The 21,408-nt window shown below is 35.1% G+C and overlaps 1 protein-coding gene across 4 annotated transcripts in view; it reads left to right on the top strand.

Moving 5' to 3' along the window:
- The window catches only part of AKAP6 (A-kinase anchoring protein 6), a 274,206-nt gene that overhangs the window by 133,610 nt on the left and 119,188 nt on the right, over positions 1–21,408 (top strand). The gene's annotated exons all lie outside the window — the stretch shown is intronic.

Raw genomic sequence — 21,408 nt, 5'->3', positions numbered from 1 at the left:
AGAATATGCAAGAGAGCAATCCAATAACTCAATATCTTGCCACACATCCAGCTGAAATCTTTAGAAAAATTCATGGTTTCTGTTTCTGGAAACAACAGAGACAGTGTGCTGAGTGCGTTTTCTGGTTCTGATCTTAGACAATTCTTAGCATTGGTATTCAGTGCTTCCTAGAGAGTAGTTTGTAGAGTGACCCTTGGCTATGATTGCATGAAAAGTTCTGGTGATTTCTTACTATAATTCTGCATAGCAAGAATGGTCTTAGAGATGGAGGAAGAGCCAAGGAGAAAAATGAAACAAAAATACAGGAAAACACATATATACAGGAGACAGAATTTGAACTGATATCCCTCATCACTTGCATGATGGAAAGTGCTCCTGGGCCATATGGCTCTTCCTTCAGGAAGTAGGTGGTGGAGCAACACTTGATTTCATAATGAGATCTCTTAAACTAAACAAACTAGCTCAAAGACAAGTTTTCATCCTGCCAGTAATATGATCCCACATCTCTGAACATCTTGCCAAATCCATGCCCAAGAGTTTAACTGCTTAATCAAAATTATAATGTAAAAAGTATTTTAAAATCCAGCCTGATTTTGCTATGAAAATTGTGGAATCCCTAGCTGGGAACTATTATATTCAAATATTTGCTCGAAAAGAGAGAAATGGAGAAAGGGTTTATGTTGCAGTACATTTTTCATATACATAGGTGATAGCTCCTTGCCCTGTGCTTTTTATCATAGAGATAGGAACCTGAAGCAATGTGGTTTTTTTATTTGGTTGGTTTGTTTGTTTGTGTCTACAATTAAATTTTTTAAAAGTGGACCAAAAATAAGATGAAACTAAAAATATTTTCAGGTTAACTCAGTGATTAAATTACATTCCTATAAGATTCTTGTAAGTATGTGCAGTAGAGTGGTTGAATACCATCTACTTCACGCTAAAATATTAACTAAAACTAAAATATAGTTGATAATATAGCTGCACGTTTCAGTTTACATTTGTTTCAAAAACCAAAAGGAACCTGAGAAGTGTAATAGAAAACCTAAAGATTATACCTAGAGGGTATTTTTATTTTTGCCTTTTTTTGAGAAACTACAGGAACAGTGTTGGTGTTAGAAATCTGTAAAGAAATAGGAAAAGAGGGAATTTCAAAGACCCTAGGAAAATTTTCCCTTAGGACTTTTAAAAACATGTTTTCATAGCACTGTGGCATTTTTAATGAGAGCAGTGAAGAGTGGGAGCAGGAAACGGATGTTCTAGAAATATATTGTCAACATTAGTAGTCAAGAATTCAGATTTTGCTTAGGAAATTTTTCATTTTATGGTATGTAAGTTTCTTAGTGGTGCTATAGAAGACTTAGGATTGATTTTAAACATTGCTGATGCCTAAGCTCTTCTAAAATATTGCATTCTCTGTAAAATATTAGGAAAATAGTCAGTTATCTAAGTATTTACTAAAACTATTATTCTGTCATTTTTATAAATGAAGAATTGACGACTGTATTCAGTTCAAATTGAAGGATATAAAGTTTTGCCTTCTTACTCCATTGAGAAGTGCTTTTAAAAATTACACATTCCAACAAGTACTGATCGAACATTATGATTAGTACATGAGACATACAATACACTACTGTCCTGAATCTTGAGACACTTAGCTACAGTATGTGTTTTCTTTTGATGGAAATAGTAAGTAATATTCTAAAATATCTGGAAAATAGGATGAATGTTTTCATATATGTGTGTATTTTTCATTTTTTCACCTTCTGAAGATGTCTGAGACCACTTGTTTTTTGTAAGTGATCTCCTAAATTGTGTCACTTCTGCATCACGAAAAGACTACTGGAACAGTATTGCTTTCAATAAGCACTAAAGAGTGGTATTGAAAAAAACATGATATACTTTCTTATCTAGTGGCTGTAAGTGTAAATGCCCAAATATTACCCTGATCTATTTAACTCATAGTTTGGTGGAAAAATTCATTGCTTTCTGAAGAGCCTGCAAATTAGTCGTGTAACTGATGTCCTTTAAAAGCGTACAAATCTTAATAGCATTTGCCCATAGTACACATTCTCCTTCACTGAACCATATTATTACCGTATTATTGTATGGAATAATATTCTTAGGGTCAGTTGCAAGTTCTGCTCCCAGCATGCATTTGTACAGTTAGTTCATTACTATAATTTTTGAGATCTGCATATGTTTGTTCTGCAAGTAAATGTTTGAATTAAGTTCCGTGGGTTGTTTTGGTAAAAGCTTAAGAGTATAACATCAGAACTTAAAGGCTGGTAGGTCAAAAGAATAATGGTATACTCTGCAAATATATATATAGTTTTTACTTCTGGACATGTTTATTTCCAGAATAATTGCTTTATTACTGAAAAACATTTCTTATTTTCCATCCCAGCTTCAGAAAACTAAGCATGTAACTGGTTAGTACACTGGACTTAATACATAGAACATTGAAATCTGACTTAGTTGTTCCAGGTAAAAAAAAAGTCTTGGGAAGAATGTGTTAACTCTAAAATAGACTTGTCAATGGGTTAATGATAGAAGCAGTCAGGATTTGAAGAGTATTGGAGGAAGAGGTAAAAACACATTTAACAAAGTAAACCGAAAGTCACAGAAATAGTAGGTGGCTCAGGAACAGAATTTGAAGTGGTTAAACAGGCCTTTGTATGAAGCGAAAAAGAAAACCAGTGTAATTTCCTCTTGATATGTAATTAAATATCACACACTTCCAGGATCATTTCCCACTCAGTTGCATATAATTTTACAGCTTTTACAATCATTCTAAACAAACACTCTTCAGTACACAGAAAAGTGACTTTCATTTAAAAATTGAAACTTGGTGAAGCTGTTTAGTATCGATCACTATTTGGGATTCTGGAAATACTGCTTCACAGGCAGTTTTATAGTGACACTGGTCTCAGACCTAGTGGGTGGACCAAACACCACAGTCCAGAAAAATTATATCCTGGTCAGTCTGTTAATATGAATTTGTGAAATGGACAACAGAACAGAGTAAAGTTTAGAGAATGGTAACAGTCTTTTCTTTTTTACTTCAGTCTTGTAACTTGTCCTGGCAATTCAATCAGGCTGCTATGATTGCCATGGTTAGATTAATACTTTGATATAAAAGGAATATACAAATGAAGTGTTTTGGTATCTTTGTGATTAGTGCGGAGAAATATTATATTTGTGAGTAGATAATTTTCTTTTCCTCAAAGTCTTTTATCAACTCTGTATTTCATGAGTATGGTGCATGGGCTGTAATATTAAAAGCAACATACCAGTACTTTTTTCTGATTTCTTTCATTATTTAAAAACAGGGGAAGTTTATTACTGGGCAGATTTAAATATTACTGACAGATAACAGAGACCATGAATTCTAGCATTCTGAGAATCTAGTATTTTTACTTACATAACCGCTTGGAAAACTTTTTGGTGTCCAATGTATGCAATTGGAGTATTGCATATATTATTGTAGTGGGTTGTGCTTTGAAGTTGTCAAATGGCATATGTAACTGGCCTTCATTTTCTTCTCCTTCACTTGTTTCTAGTGGAAGGGCAGGAATAACATATAATAGAAGGATCATTTTACTTAGCTTGCTGGAGTTACTTAAATCGCAGCAGAATTTTAAAACTTTACATCTCGAACTGAATTTATTTAACTTACAGTCTCTCTTTCTCTATTTTTCCACATGCATAAAGTCAGGATCAGACTTGTGGATTAAATCCTGTGTCTCATGTTTGTAACACTGTGGAATAAAATGTCAAATAAATAACCATTACTTATTCAGTAACAATTTGAAAAAATAATGAAATGGAAATAAGACTTTCATCTCTGTCATATAGACATATGGAAAAGGCTTTTCATCTGGTGATACACATGCCATTCTGGTCTATCTTTGTCGCATGGCTTAATCAAGTCTTTTTTTTGGAAAAGAAAAGTTGGTATTTGTGCTTTAGAAGAAGTAATTCTTTCTTCTAATGTGTCCATAATGAGCCACATTCCCATCTAAATATGGGAAAGTTTTATCTCATGAGTGCTACACCTCGTAGATGAGACATTAAACTGAAGTTCTAACCACCTTTACCCAGGCTTACTTCCAGTATCAGTAATTACCATCTGCCGCCTTAATTCTTTGCAGTTTCAGCTGAATGTGTTAGTCTCTTCTGTTCAGAAAAACTGGATAGTCTTGGGCACAGTTAAAAAGTTGCTACCTTTCACTGGTGAAAACAATACCTTATAATATCCTGCGACGTATTTCTGTGCTGCACAGTATTACAGCAAGTCTGCGGTTCACCATTCACTACTTCAAAGACAATAATAGGGAAGTGCTCTCCTGTAATTAGAATAGAAGGCTCTGATTGAGGCATAGTCTTATATTGTTGAATATTTAAGATGCTATCTGTACATAAATACTATTATTGTGCCTAACAGCTGAACAGTTTTAAAGCATTCATGTAATATTTCAATTCTGAATCTTTGGAAACTTTGGGAGTCTAGACTAAAGATACTGCCATCTCAGTCTTAAGTACAAATGATGCCATGAATTCTGCTGTACTAGAAAAAAAATAATCGCAGTTATTATTTTGCTTGGCTTTAGGTATTTCAGTATATGATATTACAGTAGTCTTGATCTGTCAGCTTCTATGGTGGGGATTTGAACCATATATGATTTGGACAACGGGATAAAAAGGGTAGTGGTATTTACAAAATCCTTCTGTAAATCAATAGACATAATTTTGGTTTTGCGAGGAATGGGCCTGTCTTTTAGTGCTTTTACTGGAGCATGTGAAACATGACTGAGTTCTTTTGATATTGTTATCCAAATAGAGGATTGAAAACATCCATTAAGAATTTCCAAGCTAATCAAAACAAGCTATGTTGATGTAATAATGAAAAGAATCAAAAAAGGAAGCAAGAAGAAGGAAACTTTGTGTCTTTTAGCACAGTTAGACACTTCAAGTTCCTCAGTTTTCTAGTTTTTAATACCTTGCTTAATAAGTTTAATTTTAATATTACAGACATCATCTAGATTGTGCACAGACCTACCTATCATTGTAAACAAAAGTATCTTCAGGAAGGATTTGAGAGATGACACCATAATTATACACACCATTTTAGAGTGGATGAATAAAAGGAAAGAGAAAAATGGTTTAAAATAAGTTTGAAAGCAGAAACTAGCATTGCTGGAGAGAGTCTGGATATGGATTATTGAATGGGACTGACATATAGAGAGTCTTTGTTGAAGAATATGGAAGAAAGGGATCTACTGAAGGGTATGAAAGATGTGACTGTGGCAACTGAGCAGAAAAGCTTTGTTTACTGTAGTACTATATCAGACCCTGAGAGTTAGTTGAAATATTTTGTGTGATAATTTTAGTATAGATAGAAAGAAAACAGAGTTTTAGTACTGTTTAGTACCTTTCTGGTACAGGGGTTTTATTGAAAAAGCCAGTGCCTTGACAAGAATGTGTCTCATCATACTTTGAAGCAAAATTATCTTCAACTAAGCAGAAGCTTTCAAAAACAGAGGCAAAGCCAAAGTAACCATATAATCTTTCAAGCACAGAATATTTCCTTTAAGCTTCTAAGCATATACAATCTTAAGTTGATGTTTCATACAGAATAATATTCATAAAGCTGCCATGATTCTTCTCTCTTGTATTTTGCATTTTTGTGCTTTGTTAAAATACTTTAACTGCGCTAGTAATTTTTGGGTGATTTTAAGTCTCCAAGCTGATAAAATATGGACTTTTGTGTCATTAGACCATGGCCTTTTTACCAAACACAGGCATAAGCAAACTGGACCTTAAAGTCTTCCCTTGGTCAGCTCTTTTGCAAGGGCTTACTCCTCAACACACCCTGAAAGGAAGCAGGTGTCAGAACTAATTTTCTTCTTCCAGAGGGAGAATGTTGCATTTCATGTGGCTGTTCATAAGGATTTACACAGCTGAGATCTTCCAGGAAAGGCTGTAAATAAAATTATGTCCTTGTTAGCCTCCTCTTGTGCCTCTGTGAGCCAGTTATGGATTGTGGTGGTGGTTGGTTACTTCATAGAGAAAGAGGACATGTGGTTCTCTCCTACTGCCTTCCTCCCCACTAACTGGAAATTCCCAGCCTGTATTACTGAGGCCGACTAGGATGAATCTAACCCAATGTTTTGAGGATAAAATGTTGCAATAATAACTACACTTTTGTTGCATGATAACTCCTGGCTAAGGTGCTGGATTATGCATGTGGGCTTGTAAATGGATTGGCAACACTAGACCACTGCTTTTAGAAGTAATTTTCAGTTGATAGATGATTTTAAGTGTTACATATCTGCAAGAGCTCTATTCTGAAAATGTTTCTTTCGTTCAAATAGTCATAGTTTTTTTCCAGAATGATTGAAAGCAAGTGCATCAAAGGTTCAAAAAAAAAAAGGGGCTGTTAGATGTATTATCAGGTTCCACATGGTAGATTCACTGTTGTTTATTGGAGGCTGTTTCTCTTGAGTACTTAATTGTATGCTTTTTAGTCGGCAGGAGGAATGGTTTTGTGTTTCAGAACCTCTCTTTACGGAAAAAGGAATGAATCTAAGCAGTCACTGTTTGGACTGCAGTAAGAGATGACAAATGAATAATAGCTCCACTCTAAACCTCGTCTTTCAGGTTATATGAGCCCTGGTAAAACTTCTGTATATCAGAAGTTAACTAAATATTTTTCTAGTTTTTCAAGAAATTACGTCCCTGAAGTCTTGGTCAAGAAAATCTGGGTCCCATTTTAGCTCAGAGAGATTGTTTTCTCATATATCCATCAGTGTCCTGCAAATTCTATATGACAGTGTTGTTTTCATAGTATCTAAAATAATTTCAATCATTTTTAACAAGTTGAATTTCTAAAAAGTAGCAAAGATTCTAATATTTTTTCATTAAATCTGACAACAACCTTATCCATTATCTCACTACCAAGTATAAAATTGAGAGTGCCACACTTTAAAAATAATATTTTTTGCAGCTCTAAATTGTATCTACTATTGAGCACAATATTCAATCCTGTTATGAAACATAGGTGCTTTTTTAACCAGCACATTTACTGCAAAAATATCAAAAATCATATTTGAATTGAAGATGTGAACAAGGACCCTGAGGTATCTGTGCTATTTATAATATACTTCTACAATTTTTACACCTTGGTAATTCCAAATATTTTATATTGATTGCTTTTGGCAACTATTGGCTCTTTAACAGCCATCTCTGTTAGTAGGAGCAGTTATGCTTACATAGTTAGCAAAGAAATGATGACTTTTTACTTCAGGAATGAGAAAGGCTACTTTCTATTAAAACATAGATCAAGTTCAGTGTGAAAGATGTTTTAAATCTAAATCTCTCCACTGAGAACAAGTGCAGACTGAGAACTTGATGAGAACAGATATTTAAACTGACTTACACCCAAGGGGCAAATTTTATCATAATGCTATTTGAATCGAACATTATTACCGGAAACTCTGAAAGTATGTTAGGCTGTTGTTACTTCACCTCTGTAAGTGTCTACTTCTCTATGTGGGCTCAGAATCCCATGAGCTCATTCAAGGTTTCAGACCACAGCAGAAACAGAGCTTTTTTAAAATTTGTTGTTTAAGTTCGGAAGTTGATGGAACACACTAAAATAAATCAATAAATAAGCAAGTGAAAAGAAGGAATCCTAGCTAACTGAAAATGCCTTGGCAAAACAAGTCTGTTGGGATTTAAAGATAGTGATAACTAACAAAGCAAATTAGTTGAAATTCAGATCTTTTCAGTTAAGTTTCCTTTCTCATTTCTTATTCCTGCTCCCTCTCCCTCCATGCCATCTGTTGCTCCTCAAGACAGTTCAGGATTTCAACAGGATCACAAGTGAAATATAGTACAGGAGTGTGTGGGGAGACTTCTCCCAGGGTTCACTGCCAGGTCAGTCGCAGATGGCAGTGCAGGGGGGCTAAAAGTCTGGCGCTCCACAGGCATCATATCTGACTTCTGACAAATGTGGTGCTGGTCAAATCAAATGGTAAAATTTGAATGTGTCTTCTACCCACGTGTTGTTTACCAGTCATCACAATGATAAATATTTTGGCTTGTTCAGATGATGTGGCATAAGATCTAGGCATTGGACTTAAAAGGTTATTGTCTTCTGTCTCCCCTAGTCTATCTTTTTTCTAGCTCTGGTAATAGCAATGTAATATCAACTCATGCCTCTCATCCTAATTACCTCTGGTAATGAAGGATTTAGTGGAGTAAACTAAGCTTACCTTCTGTACTTAGATGCTTTCTTCTTTTCTTTTTGTGACAGACTGTTCCACCATGTTTTGCTTCTGAAAAAAAATCATGTTTGAAAATATAATTTTTCCCTTTTGATATGGTCTTGTAAAAATCCTGTACTTTAAATAGTACAGCTCAATAGGGATGCTGTTGTCAATTGTCATCTCTAAAGATTGTTGTTTCTGTTAATAACATTCTAACTTTGTTTTATTAAACTTTTATTACTGGTCTGAAAACAAAAATTACTGCTTTATTCCATTAAAGAGTGACTGGCATGGCACTCCTCTGATCTTTAAAAAAAGAAATTTTACTTTCATTGTATTTGTGCATTAAATTAATGCTCCTATCTACAGAATAAACTAACTTCTTATAAATATTACTGTGCTTAATTATCAGTTAGGTATTTGAGTTTTTGCTGTTATGGTTGATGTCCGGGAGTGATTAAATGTGTAATAGAGAACAAAAGAAACATTGATGTGAACAAAGATACTATAAGATAAAGGCAAATTTTATCTTCTTCATGCTTTTATTCTTTTAAAATTATTTAAATTACTTTTATATTCAGCATGGTTTGGTGGCATTTCCCTTTGTTTTTTCCAATTCACTTCTTATTTTAGTCTTTCAGAATATTTCTAGCAATGATTTAACTTGTAGTATCTTTCAGTTCTAGTCTCAGCTGTGTACTTTAAGCATCTGTTCCTCACTACGGTGGTCACAAAAGAGAAACCAGGTAAAACAGTGTTTTAAGGAAAAATCTACTTGGACATCCTGCATTTTCAAACTGATTTATTCTTAAATGTCTTGTGGCATAGTATACTTGACTACACTTAAACTTTAAATGCAAAGTGATGTTACAGATTTTGCTAGTTTTTTAAGCCAATCTATTAGAAGGCAACAGAATATGGTGCTGAGTGTTGTGTGACCTGAGTTCTTTGTGTGTATCTGCATTGTGAAAAAGAATAAACAACTTTTTCAGTAGGCCATTTGGTGAAATACAGACTAACATTAAAAGCCTGAAAGATGCTTATGGTAAAAGCATATGTATGTTTGTATGTTAGGTCTAGTAACTTTTGGGTAATACTTTTTTTTTTTTTTTTTTTTAGTATTTTGCCTGGATTTTTAATTATGGCTTTCTTAAAGTATCTCAGATGTATCTCATTTATTGATAATTATGCTTACCCAAGGTAGTGTAACTAATGTGGGAGATACAATGGGGACTGCATCACATTTAGCAATTTAAACTTGTTCCTTAAACACCTGGGAGTAACCACAACAAAAATATGTGTGGCAGTAGTGCACTTTGCCATGTCCCGTGGGCAGCTGTAAATGTTAATGACAGTTAACCTAAGATGGCTTTAAATGCAAAATGGGTTTTCTGACCGGAAGACAGGTGGTATGCCATATTCTTTTATAATCGCCCCATAGCATGCTTTATGAACCATCATCATGCCAGAGAGAAAGAATAGCTCATCTGGGCATGTACACTTCATTTCTTCATCCTATTTTTCCTCTTTGCAGTCATGTTATAGAAAGGAGACAGGCCTTTAGCACAGAATACCTTAATCCTTGGTTTATGAGCCCTAAGAAAATCACAGGTATGGTTGATGCTGACAGTCTACATCATCCCTTACAAAATGAAAAAAAATTTTGAGGAAAAAGAAAGAAAGAAAATTGCAAAGGGGAAAGTTCAGATCTGATTAAGAGCTCAGCACCATGTGTTCTGAAATACTTTAACTTATAGCTATGATGCACAACAGAAGTTTAGAATGGTGCATTTATGATTGCTTACATTCGAGGATCACAATTTCTTTTTGGGGGAAGGGGGCAAGAAGGTGACTGAGGTCAGGTCAGCTTGTCTTTTCTGTCCTTGCTGTTGGTTTGGAAAATTTTCCTGGAGACTTACAAGGGTATTTAGTACTTGTATTACATTTTGCAGGCTGCCCTTCCTATCTTAGATGTGAGATGCAAGCAGTTAGAGCACTGTATAATCAAGTACTACTAGAACTGCAAAATATAAAGATAGATGCAAAAAATAGGGTAAATCTCTCTTTTAAAAATTCTGTGTGTAGTAAGATAAGCTTTTTCTGAATATGACAATTAATGGGTTAGTTTGAAAATCTATGGGTTTTTGTTATTAATTAGTCAAGAACAATAAGGTTTAAAAGTTCATATTTTTCTAATGTAATAAAATGTTTTTATACATTGGACAGGAAATGTATTAAGGAAATAAACAGAATAAATGTAAGTTCATTCTTCTGCTAGTTCATTTATTTGGGCATTGATTCTTACTCTTCAGTATAGATACTTCATGAAGCATCCGTATTTATCTCTTATTCCTGACATGTATTGCTACAAAGGCTTTTGTTTGTAAAGTATCAGCTAATTAAAATAAATCTAAAATTAAACATGAAAAATGTTGATTTCCAATTCAGTGAATCCTAGGAATATTATAATAAGTTTGGTTTTAATTCCTGAAAAACATATTAAAATTAACTTTTCTCCCATTTATGTAATGCATATAACTAAACTTCCTTCCTACTGCGAGACAGTTTCATTTATTGTTATTTGTAAACAGCTTAGTAAAGATGCATAGTGGATTGGTCTAGAAACTCCTTGAACAGTTTCTTTTGAAATAACACTACATACGTTAAGCTCAATTACACATCCAAACAGCCACAACACACTTTTGGTAATTTATTCATTGATTTAACATAGTACCCAGAAGAGTCATGCCTGCTGTCAATTTTGTAATATATTATGTTTTAAATATACTCATGCTCACCCATGCACGCCATTAAGGTGTGCATAAACCTGTGTTTTTCTCTCTTGACAGCTATAAATGTTTGTTATTATTACACAAAACATATGTTCATGTTGTTTTTGTCTAAATTATTCTATCTGGGGCTATAAAGTTTTAATGTTATTAGTTGCCCTTAGAATTTTAATGTTTCACTGCTGTAACCTTCTTAGGATTTCTCTGCAATTAAATAGAAACTATTTCACTACAGCCTGGAAGAACAATATATTTTATACAAATAAAAAAATCCTTCTTGCTCCATTTTCTCCCAGTGTAGTAAACTGTCTAGTTGACAAGGCTCTATGCACTGCAGTCCTACCTGTAGTATTTTCCAGAACTGAATAGAATATTATACTTTCCTGCAGTATTCTCATTAATGAAAGAACCTAACTCAAGCTATTTCAGATAGAAGGCAAGTCACAGGCAGTTTGCTTTGAAAGCCCTCTCCCTGTTGTTCTCTGTTGTCCCCTTATTCAGAAAATACAGAGGAACCTCAATCAATGTAACATTTATACTATGAAAAAAGCCAAGGCTTTAGGAGATGGAGTATTAATGTGAAAAAATAATTTGGAGAAATTTCTCCTCTGTTTTCTTCTAAATAGCAGCTGTACATAGGAAAATATAAGTGTATAGCAGCAGCAACAGGAAAATGCTTCCCCCCGCCTTTCAGATTTCAAGGCCTTCTCTCTAAGGAACGAAAGCAGATGGGAATTCAGCCAGGACATTAGAAGATATTTTCTGCTTTTAAATGAGGAAAGGCCTCACTTAGGGCATTCTTTTCCATATACTGTATTAAGGCATTATATGGACTTAGTTTTTTTTCTTGTGTTTTGGGCCAAAATACCCTCTCATAGAGGAAATAAAGTAAAATTGTTCCATGCAGACTTTAAACATCTGACATTTTTTATCTTATCTCTAAGTACAGCACACTGGCGCTCCTACCAGTTTCTTCAGGCTTTATTCCACCATCTGACCATAACACTACTCATGTGAAGAGGTACAAGAGTGGTCGGAATATTCAAAATGTACTGATTAGAAGATGCTCATTCAAATTTATTAGACAAGGTTTCATTCAAGAAAAAGGAATAAGGTATTTCTAAGTGAATTTGTGCAAAATGCTTGAGATACTTCAACCTGAGAATTTGAATTGGGAAGTGTTTCATGAATCTTATATTAAAAACTGAGGAAGAGGACATAAAGGCATTAGTAACTATTAGTATTTTTGAAGCACAACATATGTAAACATCATAACGCCTTTTGAAAAAAAGGTAATTTTCCCAGAGAAAGGAACTGAGGCAAAGAGGGGGAAGAGCTTTCCCCACAGCCACAGGATGAGTTGTTAGGCCAGCTGGAATTAGAATTCAGAAGTTTTGTCTTCCAGGCTTGTGTTGAGCTGACTGACCCAGTAATTCTCACACTTCTACAGTAACATCCTTTAACATTTAATGCTTCCAGGACTCTGCCAAAAAGATTTCTTTCATTATGAAATTTAATTCTGTCCCCCCAAATTTAATTTGTCTTGCCTGTTTTCCTTGCTCTTCTTTATTTGTTCTTTCATTCACTTTTTCCTTTGGCTTCCATTATGCTCCCGAATATTTCTGTCTTTTTATAATTAATTCTTCTTTTTCCTCCGTTTTCCACACGCTGTTAAAGAATTGTGTCTTTTCATCCCCAACAATATTTCTCTTTTTATTCCTCATTATTCCTAGGTATCTCAAACCTGTCTTCAGAACTGCTCTGTTTTACAGGGCCACAGTTGCAGCTCACAAACATTGTTTCATGCATCCTAACTTTCAAGATTTTAATTATGTCTGAAGGTTTGCCAATTATATGGTGAACTTCTGCATTGGAAAGAATAAGACCACAGCCTTCTCTACTCAGAACTAAAAAGCTTACAATAGAAAAAAATGTACCATTTGTTGAAGAATAGAGATAACAGGGGAAAAGCAGTGTGTCAAGGTTCTTGGTTAAACAATAATCTCTTACAGAGCACTCATTACTGCTAAATAATTGCCTGTGTTGGGAGAAAGGTTTCTATGTGAAGAGAGGCTCAAGAAGGTCAGTTATCTAGTGGTAATGACCATAGCGGTCATTAAAGGGTATTAATGCTATTAAGAACAGAACTTTAACTTTTTATTGAAGTTTTTATTTAAATTATATTAACTTTGATTCAACTTTCAATTGAGGTGCAACCATCCAAATTCTGTAGTCAGGAACCAAGAAGTAATGAACATAAAATTACATGTTCTTCTGATAGGCTGATAGGTCTTTAATATATTATAATTTCAGGAGTCTCTACAGAGCAGTTATTAGTATTAAACTATTCAGAGGTATTCTATTAGAATTAGGGCTGGGTGATTGATTCAGGAAAAAATCCCATCTTGACCCATAGCAAAAGCAGACAGTATATTTTCTGAATTAAAAAGAACTTCTTTTCATAAATATAGTTGCATGCAATCTCAAAACAGTTGCTAAGTTAAAGTAGTCCTATGGTTCCTAAAATGCTCTGGCTTATAAACCTGATGCATGGTGGCAGCAGTGCTGATTTCATTCTGAATTGAATTTATAGTTCCATACTACGTTCAGTGCTTGTTGTATAGAGAATCTCAAGCTGAAAGTACGTAGGGACAGTACTACTGCTGTCCTTCCAGACACTACAAGAACCAGAATCAGGGTATGGCAGGGGCTCCCAGGAACTGGAAACACGAGCTACTACATGGAAGGACTGAGCTAGTACCGAGTAGCCCTCCTGGTCCAACTTTTTGTGTCGTCTTTTTCCCTAGGACATTTCAGGAATAAGCTACTGAGTAAGTCTAAAGGGCTGAAGCACTGGAGAAGAGCTGTGAGACTGGAAAATTAACTCTTAGGGATGCAGAGGAGTATCACTTGTCATGCCACCTTCTAGTCTTGCAACAGAATTTTTTGTCCTTGCCTGTCAAACCTGACGATACAGTAACATGCTATAAAATGAAAAATCAAACCCATCATACAAACAGAACAAAATACTAAACACTGCTTCATTCACATGGAGGAATGATAAGCAAAGAAACGGCTGATGTATGATAGGAGTTAATCGCGTTGCCAAGTGCATGTCTGGGTGGGTGCTGAGACTCGGGTAAGAAAGGAACAGCATAGCCTGCTGAGGACTGCAAGCTGAACAGTATCCTCCATGCTGTCATGGCAACTTTTCAAGGTACAACTTCAGAGCCAAAAGCTATATTGTATTTATGAAAAACGATGACATTAAGAGAGATCTAGCAGTCTTATAAAGTTGCAAGGAGGAAAGAATCTCAGGGTAAGGCATTTGTAACAAAGGAGAACATGCTATCCAAAAGATTTTTGCTGCTTTTATATGAATGCTTCAAATAAAGCAAATTATGTCAAACAGTCATTATTTATTGCCTAATTATCTGAAAGGTTTTTTTTGTGGTGAGGAAAAGTGCCAATTGACCTTACTACAGGAAAAAATTTCTGGGTTTTGGAAATGTTCTGGGTGTTTTCAAAACTTCCAAGACAATATTAAACTTTCAGTTCCATAGTTTCTTATATATTTCTGTAGTTTCATCAAGTGGAGTTATGTACCATCCTATGAAAACATTTTCTGCTTCTAAAATACTTTGAACTTGTTTTCTAATAATTACAGACTTGGAGAATACTTTGTATTAAGTTGGCCTACTGCCATTTTCTTGCAGAGAAATTTGCCATAAGAACTGATAATGGATTTTTTCTTCTTAAAAAAAAAAAAGTTCTTTGCGTTTTTGGTAGGAAGCCAGGTTTGTGTCATTTAGACATGTCACATCATTATGAAAACATCATTCATCATAACACAATGACAGTGTGTTCTGCTGAGCTGCTGACTCCTCTTGAAAAATTGTGAAGTGGTGTGTGCATATTGCCATGCAAAGAACTACTTCGGTATTACAGAATATTTTTCTGGGGCTGCCTGGTGGAATGGTCTAATGTATTACCCTTGTAACTGGGAGAAGATAGGTTCTAAAAGGTGATGTGCAAGTCTTTGTAGTTCTAATTCATAGGTACATGACATTTTCAAAAAAATCATAGAAGGAAGTATTAATAGACATTCCATAAGGTCATTTAGCCCTCTTCCCTGCCCAATGCACAAAAAGTTAAAAAGCATCTGAACTGTTTCTGCTGTTTTTCTGTTTTCTTACAATCAGCCAGTGGTGGGTATTCTGTGACATCCAAAACAATTTATTCCAGTGCTTAGCAAACTTGAAAGCTTTTTCTTACTCTCTTGACTAAATTTACCTTACAGCAGTTTATACACGGTTGTTCTTGTTCTATCCCCAGAAGACACAGAGAATCATTACTTCATCCTGCATGGCAAGCTCTGGTGTATTTGAAGATCACCATCAATTTGCTATTCTATTTCACAGTGTACGGGCTTGTTCTGTCAAACCGTAATCAGAGTATAAAGCTAATAATAAATGGAAGTCAAGATAAATATCTTTCATGTTAAACACAAACAAAAGAAGTGTTATCCTCTAAGGCCTAGGGTGTTTTAATACTTTGCTGTTCAAAACTACTATTTTCTTAAGTAGACAAGTCTTTCTGGCCAACCTCTTTATTAGGACAAAATTTCTTTTCCTTTGGTGACTATGTGGAAATATTCCTTGATTGTATAAGGAATGAACTCCTGTATTTAACTTGCTACTAAACAACTGTTTACTCAAAGAGCTGTACACTTTCTCTCCTACTCCTTTTGTTGATGCTTTAAATTCTCCTCAGTGTGTAATGTACCTTCCTCTGGACCTTACGTCCCATAGTAATATGTATGTTTAAAAAAATACAGGCTAAGTCAGTTGTTTTCAGTTTTTACTATGTCTTGACTAACCCCAATGTCACTAGCAGTTAATATCTTTGGGATATTTCATCCACAGGGTTCTCCTTTTAAGGAGACCTTAATAGAAGACAAATAGATGAGTAGGTGGGGAGGTGGAGCACTGGCCAGATAATAGCAAAAATACTGTATAGTACTCACCACTGAAGTATTAGCACATGCATTTATCTATGTTATGATGTTATTAAAGATAAACATAAGTAGAGTTAAGAAAGTTCTCAAAGGCTTCCAGAATTGTGATGTCTGTAGAAACATACCATGAATAATGATAACAAAAATTGTTGGTGGTAGGAGTTTGGACAAATGGGAGAAAACAACAATAGAAAGTGTAGACACTCCATGTGTGCATTGTGGTAGCTAAAAATTAGGGGTCAAACTCATGTTTTTTGAAATATTTACAGTCCTTTCTCATTTGCCTGTTGGAACTGTATAGTCGAGTAAAGAATTTGTGGAGAAGGAAGATGTCTGAAGCAGGCTGAATATGATGAAAAATTGAAAAAGCAATGATAAAAATATAAGGAATTGAAGCAATATAAAGCAAAATAATGGGTCAAGAAATAAGGTTGCTATCTTTTCCTGTTTAATGACTATCCTATCTAAACAAGGAAGAGAGCTCTAAGCTTGCTGGAAACAGAGCTGCTCTGCATTACCTGTCATGAATGGGTATTCTTAGTTTTCAGAGGCAGTAAAGCAATGGGGAACATGCATGACACCACCGAATGATGCAGTTATGAATAATAATGAAGATGTATCTGGAGAAGTTACAGTTATGAAAACACATGGGCAGAATAGGCTAGGAAAACCTAAAGCTTACTTCCCTGGTGCAAGCTGATGCTGAGATCAGAGCTCTCCTGGCAAAGCTAAGCTGCTCTCAGAAGCTTTTCCCAGAGGAGTGGTAGAGATGGGGGCTGTATAAGCAGGCTGGAATGAGTAATAATGCCCATCCTCTGGTAGTACCAGGGTGTATGGTGTACTTCATGTTTCTCTGGGTTTAAAGTGTGCCGTGCTAAATAAAATAATGTAAATTTTAATACTGTCTAGTCTATTTTGAGAATTTTGTGGAAGATCAGCTTGAGTAGAGTTCCTTCCTTATAAGAACACTAATAATATTATCCCCAAAAGAATGGAAAAAACCCCACCTTTAAAAATCATTGACTATATGAATAAATCAGTCATCTTTTGACAACTGTCATATGAACTGTTAGGCTCACGTATGCTATGTGAGCAATATTGTCAGAAAAGTCAAATGACCACATGTACTGATTTTTAACTGTAATTGAAATAGCTTAGTGTCACATGGTATCTGGTTCCGATTTGTGACTTTGATTTGTAGAGATTGTGAACTAATCTTGCCATCACGTGTTACATTTGTAAACCAAAGTTTTAAATTGTGCTGATCAGACATATGTAGAAAATCACAGCTGCACTGCAGACTTGCACCTGTGCCTGGATTTCATCTTTTCTAGTCCCTATTCAGGGCACATGTATAAGCTATGAGAAAATTATGGTGTGGAAAACCTGTATTAGTAGTATGTGTTGATGCCTTAAGATGCCTCCTAGAAGCAGAGACTAGACAGGAGTAAGGGAATAAAAGTAGGTATTTATTTGAAAGGCCTTCAAAGGTACCCCCTGGGGAGCCAGAAGCTATTGCCAAGATGGACCCCAAGATGGATGGCAGGTCACAAGTTCTTCACACTTTTATAGGTTTGGTTCATTTGCATATCAGGGTTAATTCTCCAATTAAAGCTTCAGTTTAATGATGTAATTTCCCCTCCGCTTAACCCCCTTAGAGGCTCTTTGGTTTATACTTTTTGGGCCTAGGACGGTCTGGGTGTCCTTGAAGAGCAGGCCTGGAGAGGCTTTGTTTTGTCTACCTAGCATGAGAGAGAAGAAATTAACAGGCTACAAGAAACTTCAGAGTTACACACTAAGCAGTACAGAATTTGAAAAATATAAAAGTTAAAACTTAAGGCATCATGTACCAGAAACAAGTGAATAGGAAGTAAGATGTGGTTCTGTTTTATATTGAGGGAATCAGAGGCAAAGAGATGGCAGCATAATTAAGAAGTTCACATAGCAGATCAGAAACAAAGCAAAATCATATATATATGTCCTGACTCTTTGTTTCTCTCTATGACTCTGCGAGTACAGTCTGCTTCAATTTCTAGTCCAGTGGTTGCTACCTAAACATGGTAGAACATAATGCAATTTATCTTCAATTATCAGCTCCCACACAGAGTGGTCAGCAGTGATACTATTTCTTTTGCATTTACAAGCTTGTTTGCATGGTGAGCACCTAGGAAATCTTACTAAATTTATAGAGTTATTGTGCAAAAGTTAAAGAGCATTAAATTCCCATATGGATATTATGAAGTCACTGTAGCTTGCTCTAGCTCCTTTGAGAAGGATTAAGCTACGGCAAATTAAGGCCACTTTAGTCCTGAATGAATGTCCACATGGATGTTAATGCACTTCAACTTATGCACATTGGTTTTGAAGCATTAGTTAATTAATCTTCCAAGTCTTGTCCCTGTTCTAGGAAGGGCAGAGAGAGCTTCCACAGATGTTGATTCCCAAGGCACTAGTGAGTTAATATTTTTTTTTGCATCTCTCCTAGTATAACATTTTCTGAAGGGAAGTATTCTTAAATATTTCAAATTTAAACACATAATTTCTAACTGTGAAGTTTTATTCTTTTGCTTATTTAAACTTCAAAAGCTCCATCTCAAATAGATGATGTATGTTGACATCATAATGGGTAGAACTCAGTACAATTCAGTAAATGGCAATCATCTTTAAAGGGGGAAATGTCACATAAAAATTAACAGGGTTAGATATACATTTTCAACAAAATACCATGATTTCAGAAAAGTATAAAAACTATTAAAATTGTATTTGCCAAGTTAGGCTGTATCAATGAAAAGCAAAATAGTATGTGGAAAAATCCCGGAAATTCAATACCTTCCCCTGGCATTGCAGTCAAATTTGACTAAAATATTTACTTTCCAAAGTTTTTTTTTCCTGAAATAGACTTTTCAATAGATCCTACACCAGGCATACCTGTATTTAAAACAGAAACCTGGTATTGGAAATACTTGTAGGTAGTATTGTTATTGCCCATAATAAAAATAATTCCTCTAGAGGTGTTTGGAAGTTGGATGTTGAAACATAGCCAAATGGAAATTAATTTAAATGGAGACACTGTAAGAATGAAAAAATGACAATTTGGTCTGATGACACTCTGGTCTGACTTCATTTATTTCATTTATATATTTTCTTAAATGTTCATCTTGAGTGCAGCTGTTTGAATAGGAAGCTGTCTAGCTATAAAAATGGAACTTTCCAAATTCTCTAGGTTTTTTTCCCTGTTGCCTAACCTAATACTGTGTAATTGATAGAAGTTGCCCTCAGATAAAACTGCCTGAAAAGATATGCTTGTTTTCTTCCATCCCAGACCAAGATACATCCAGAACATTACTTTACAAAGCTATTTATGTTGTTAAGCAGATATTAATTTATCCCCTTGTATACTTTGTTGCTCAGATTGGGGACCAAGCAGAAAAAAACCCAAGAAATGAACATAACAAAGCCTAAATCAAAACCAAGATAAAGTCTGAAAGGGGAAAAGATAATTCTTTATTCATCATGCATGCAGAGTTGTCTGTTCATTAAAGTATACCTATAATTAAAAACTTAAGTTAATTAAGTTTTTGGTTTTTTGTATTCTCATTATCATAAAAGAGAAAAAACGTCTGGAGGGATCTTAATATCTCATAACTGTTGCTAGTTGGAAAATATCCCACCATTTTTCTCTCCATGAAATAGTCTCACTGAAAAAAATTGAGCATGGTTTTTCAAGATGAAAACTGAAATGTTGTAGGTCACAATTTATACTAAAAAATGGTTATAAAAAGTTATTTTAAACTACTCTTTACAAAACAACAAAACATATTGTTAAACAATACAAGCAACAGTCAGGAAACTGAATACACAGTCTAACTTCTTGCTTTGCAGGTTGGTCCTCCATATATTTTTGTGTCCTAACTGGTTTTTTCCAGTCCTAACATTGCTTTGTGCAAAGGAATAAATCAACTACTGCGGGTGACCATAGTGTGACATATGGAAAAAATTAATCTTTTCACCTTTAAGATTTAATCTCAGTGATGAATGTAATATATTTGAGACCCCGTATGTTTTCCAAAATATATTGTTTAACAATACATTTAAAAAATCATAGTGCTGGGGAATTATCTACGTGCTTTACTCAGCATGAAAATATTTGCATTCAATTAATTTTAAGAAGTAGGTCTGAATGGGTTTGGTAATAACTGCTATTGACAGATTTGTACTTAACACTAGTAGCAGATTTTGCTGCCTTTTGCAGTAAGCTTCTGCACCTGAAGTTTCATCAAAAGAATCCTTCTAATGAATTTACGAACTCAGAGAAACTTGTGAAGAAGGAAGTCAAACTGGCTTCTTCAGATCCTGTGGGAATGACAGTGTTGAAAGGAAGTCTTAGTTTTGCAAGCTCCCATTTATATACTTTGTATCATTATTCAGCTTGTGATAAATCAGGAAAGACAGCTATGTTTAAATTCTTATTCACTTTGAATTTTTTACCAAGTAATCTGTACTTTTTTTCTGTGTGTTAGGTGTTCTGGTATACAGAAAAAAAAATTTAAAAAAATCTTTTACATTTTGCAGACTTTAAGTACTCAAATTATTTAAAGCAAAAATAGGGGTGAATGAAGATATTTGTTCAGTTTTGGACTAATTTTTTTGTCTTCTTCTAAATATAACTCACAGCTTTTCTGAGTGCAGGTCATTCACCACACACACACACACATACAGACACAGAGACACACCTATGGACACACATGCACATGGAGGTGCACACAGACTTACATTTCCATGAGGAACCAAATCATTCAGTATGAACAGTCCTATTCCAAGTGGCAGTGGACAAGGGTTCTGGAATGGTGGCTTCAGCTCATTCATATGAGGCTCCCCAATGCGCTGATGATACTAACTATTTACATGTGTATTATTTATGTCCAGTTTGGTCAGTTCTGCATCAGGAACTGCTGGGCAGCCTCTGGTCCTGGCAGGTTATCCACCCAGGATACAAATCAGCACTTTGAGGTGTACGAGTAGTGTCTGTCAGTTGGTCTAGGCACAGCAGGAGCTGCCTGCAGGAATTTCCAGGATGGAGAGTCCCACCTGGAGAGCTTGTGAAACAATTAGTGTAGCACTTTTTTGTGACGGTGGCACAGAAGTCAGGCAGTTGCCTCTTGAGTTGGTCTGTTGTCTCCAATCAGCCCATTATCTCTGTTCAGAGACTGGGTAAGGTGTTCCTGGGCCATCCAGGGAATTAATGACTAACTGCCAAGCCCATGATGTCCTTGATTTTCAGCTGCACCACAATTACAGTTTTAGCACAAAGCTGAATTTTGTCCTTATATTA

The sequence above is a fragment of the Corvus moneduloides genome, chromosome 6 (genome assembly GCF_009650955.1).
Source record: "Corvus moneduloides isolate bCorMon1 chromosome 6, bCorMon1.pri, whole genome shotgun sequence".
Lineage (NCBI taxonomy): Eukaryota > Metazoa > Chordata > Aves > Passeriformes > Corvidae > Corvus > Corvus moneduloides.
The sequence above is the reverse complement of the archived record's forward strand: the minus strand, read 5'-3'. Positions and strand labels throughout refer to the sequence as shown.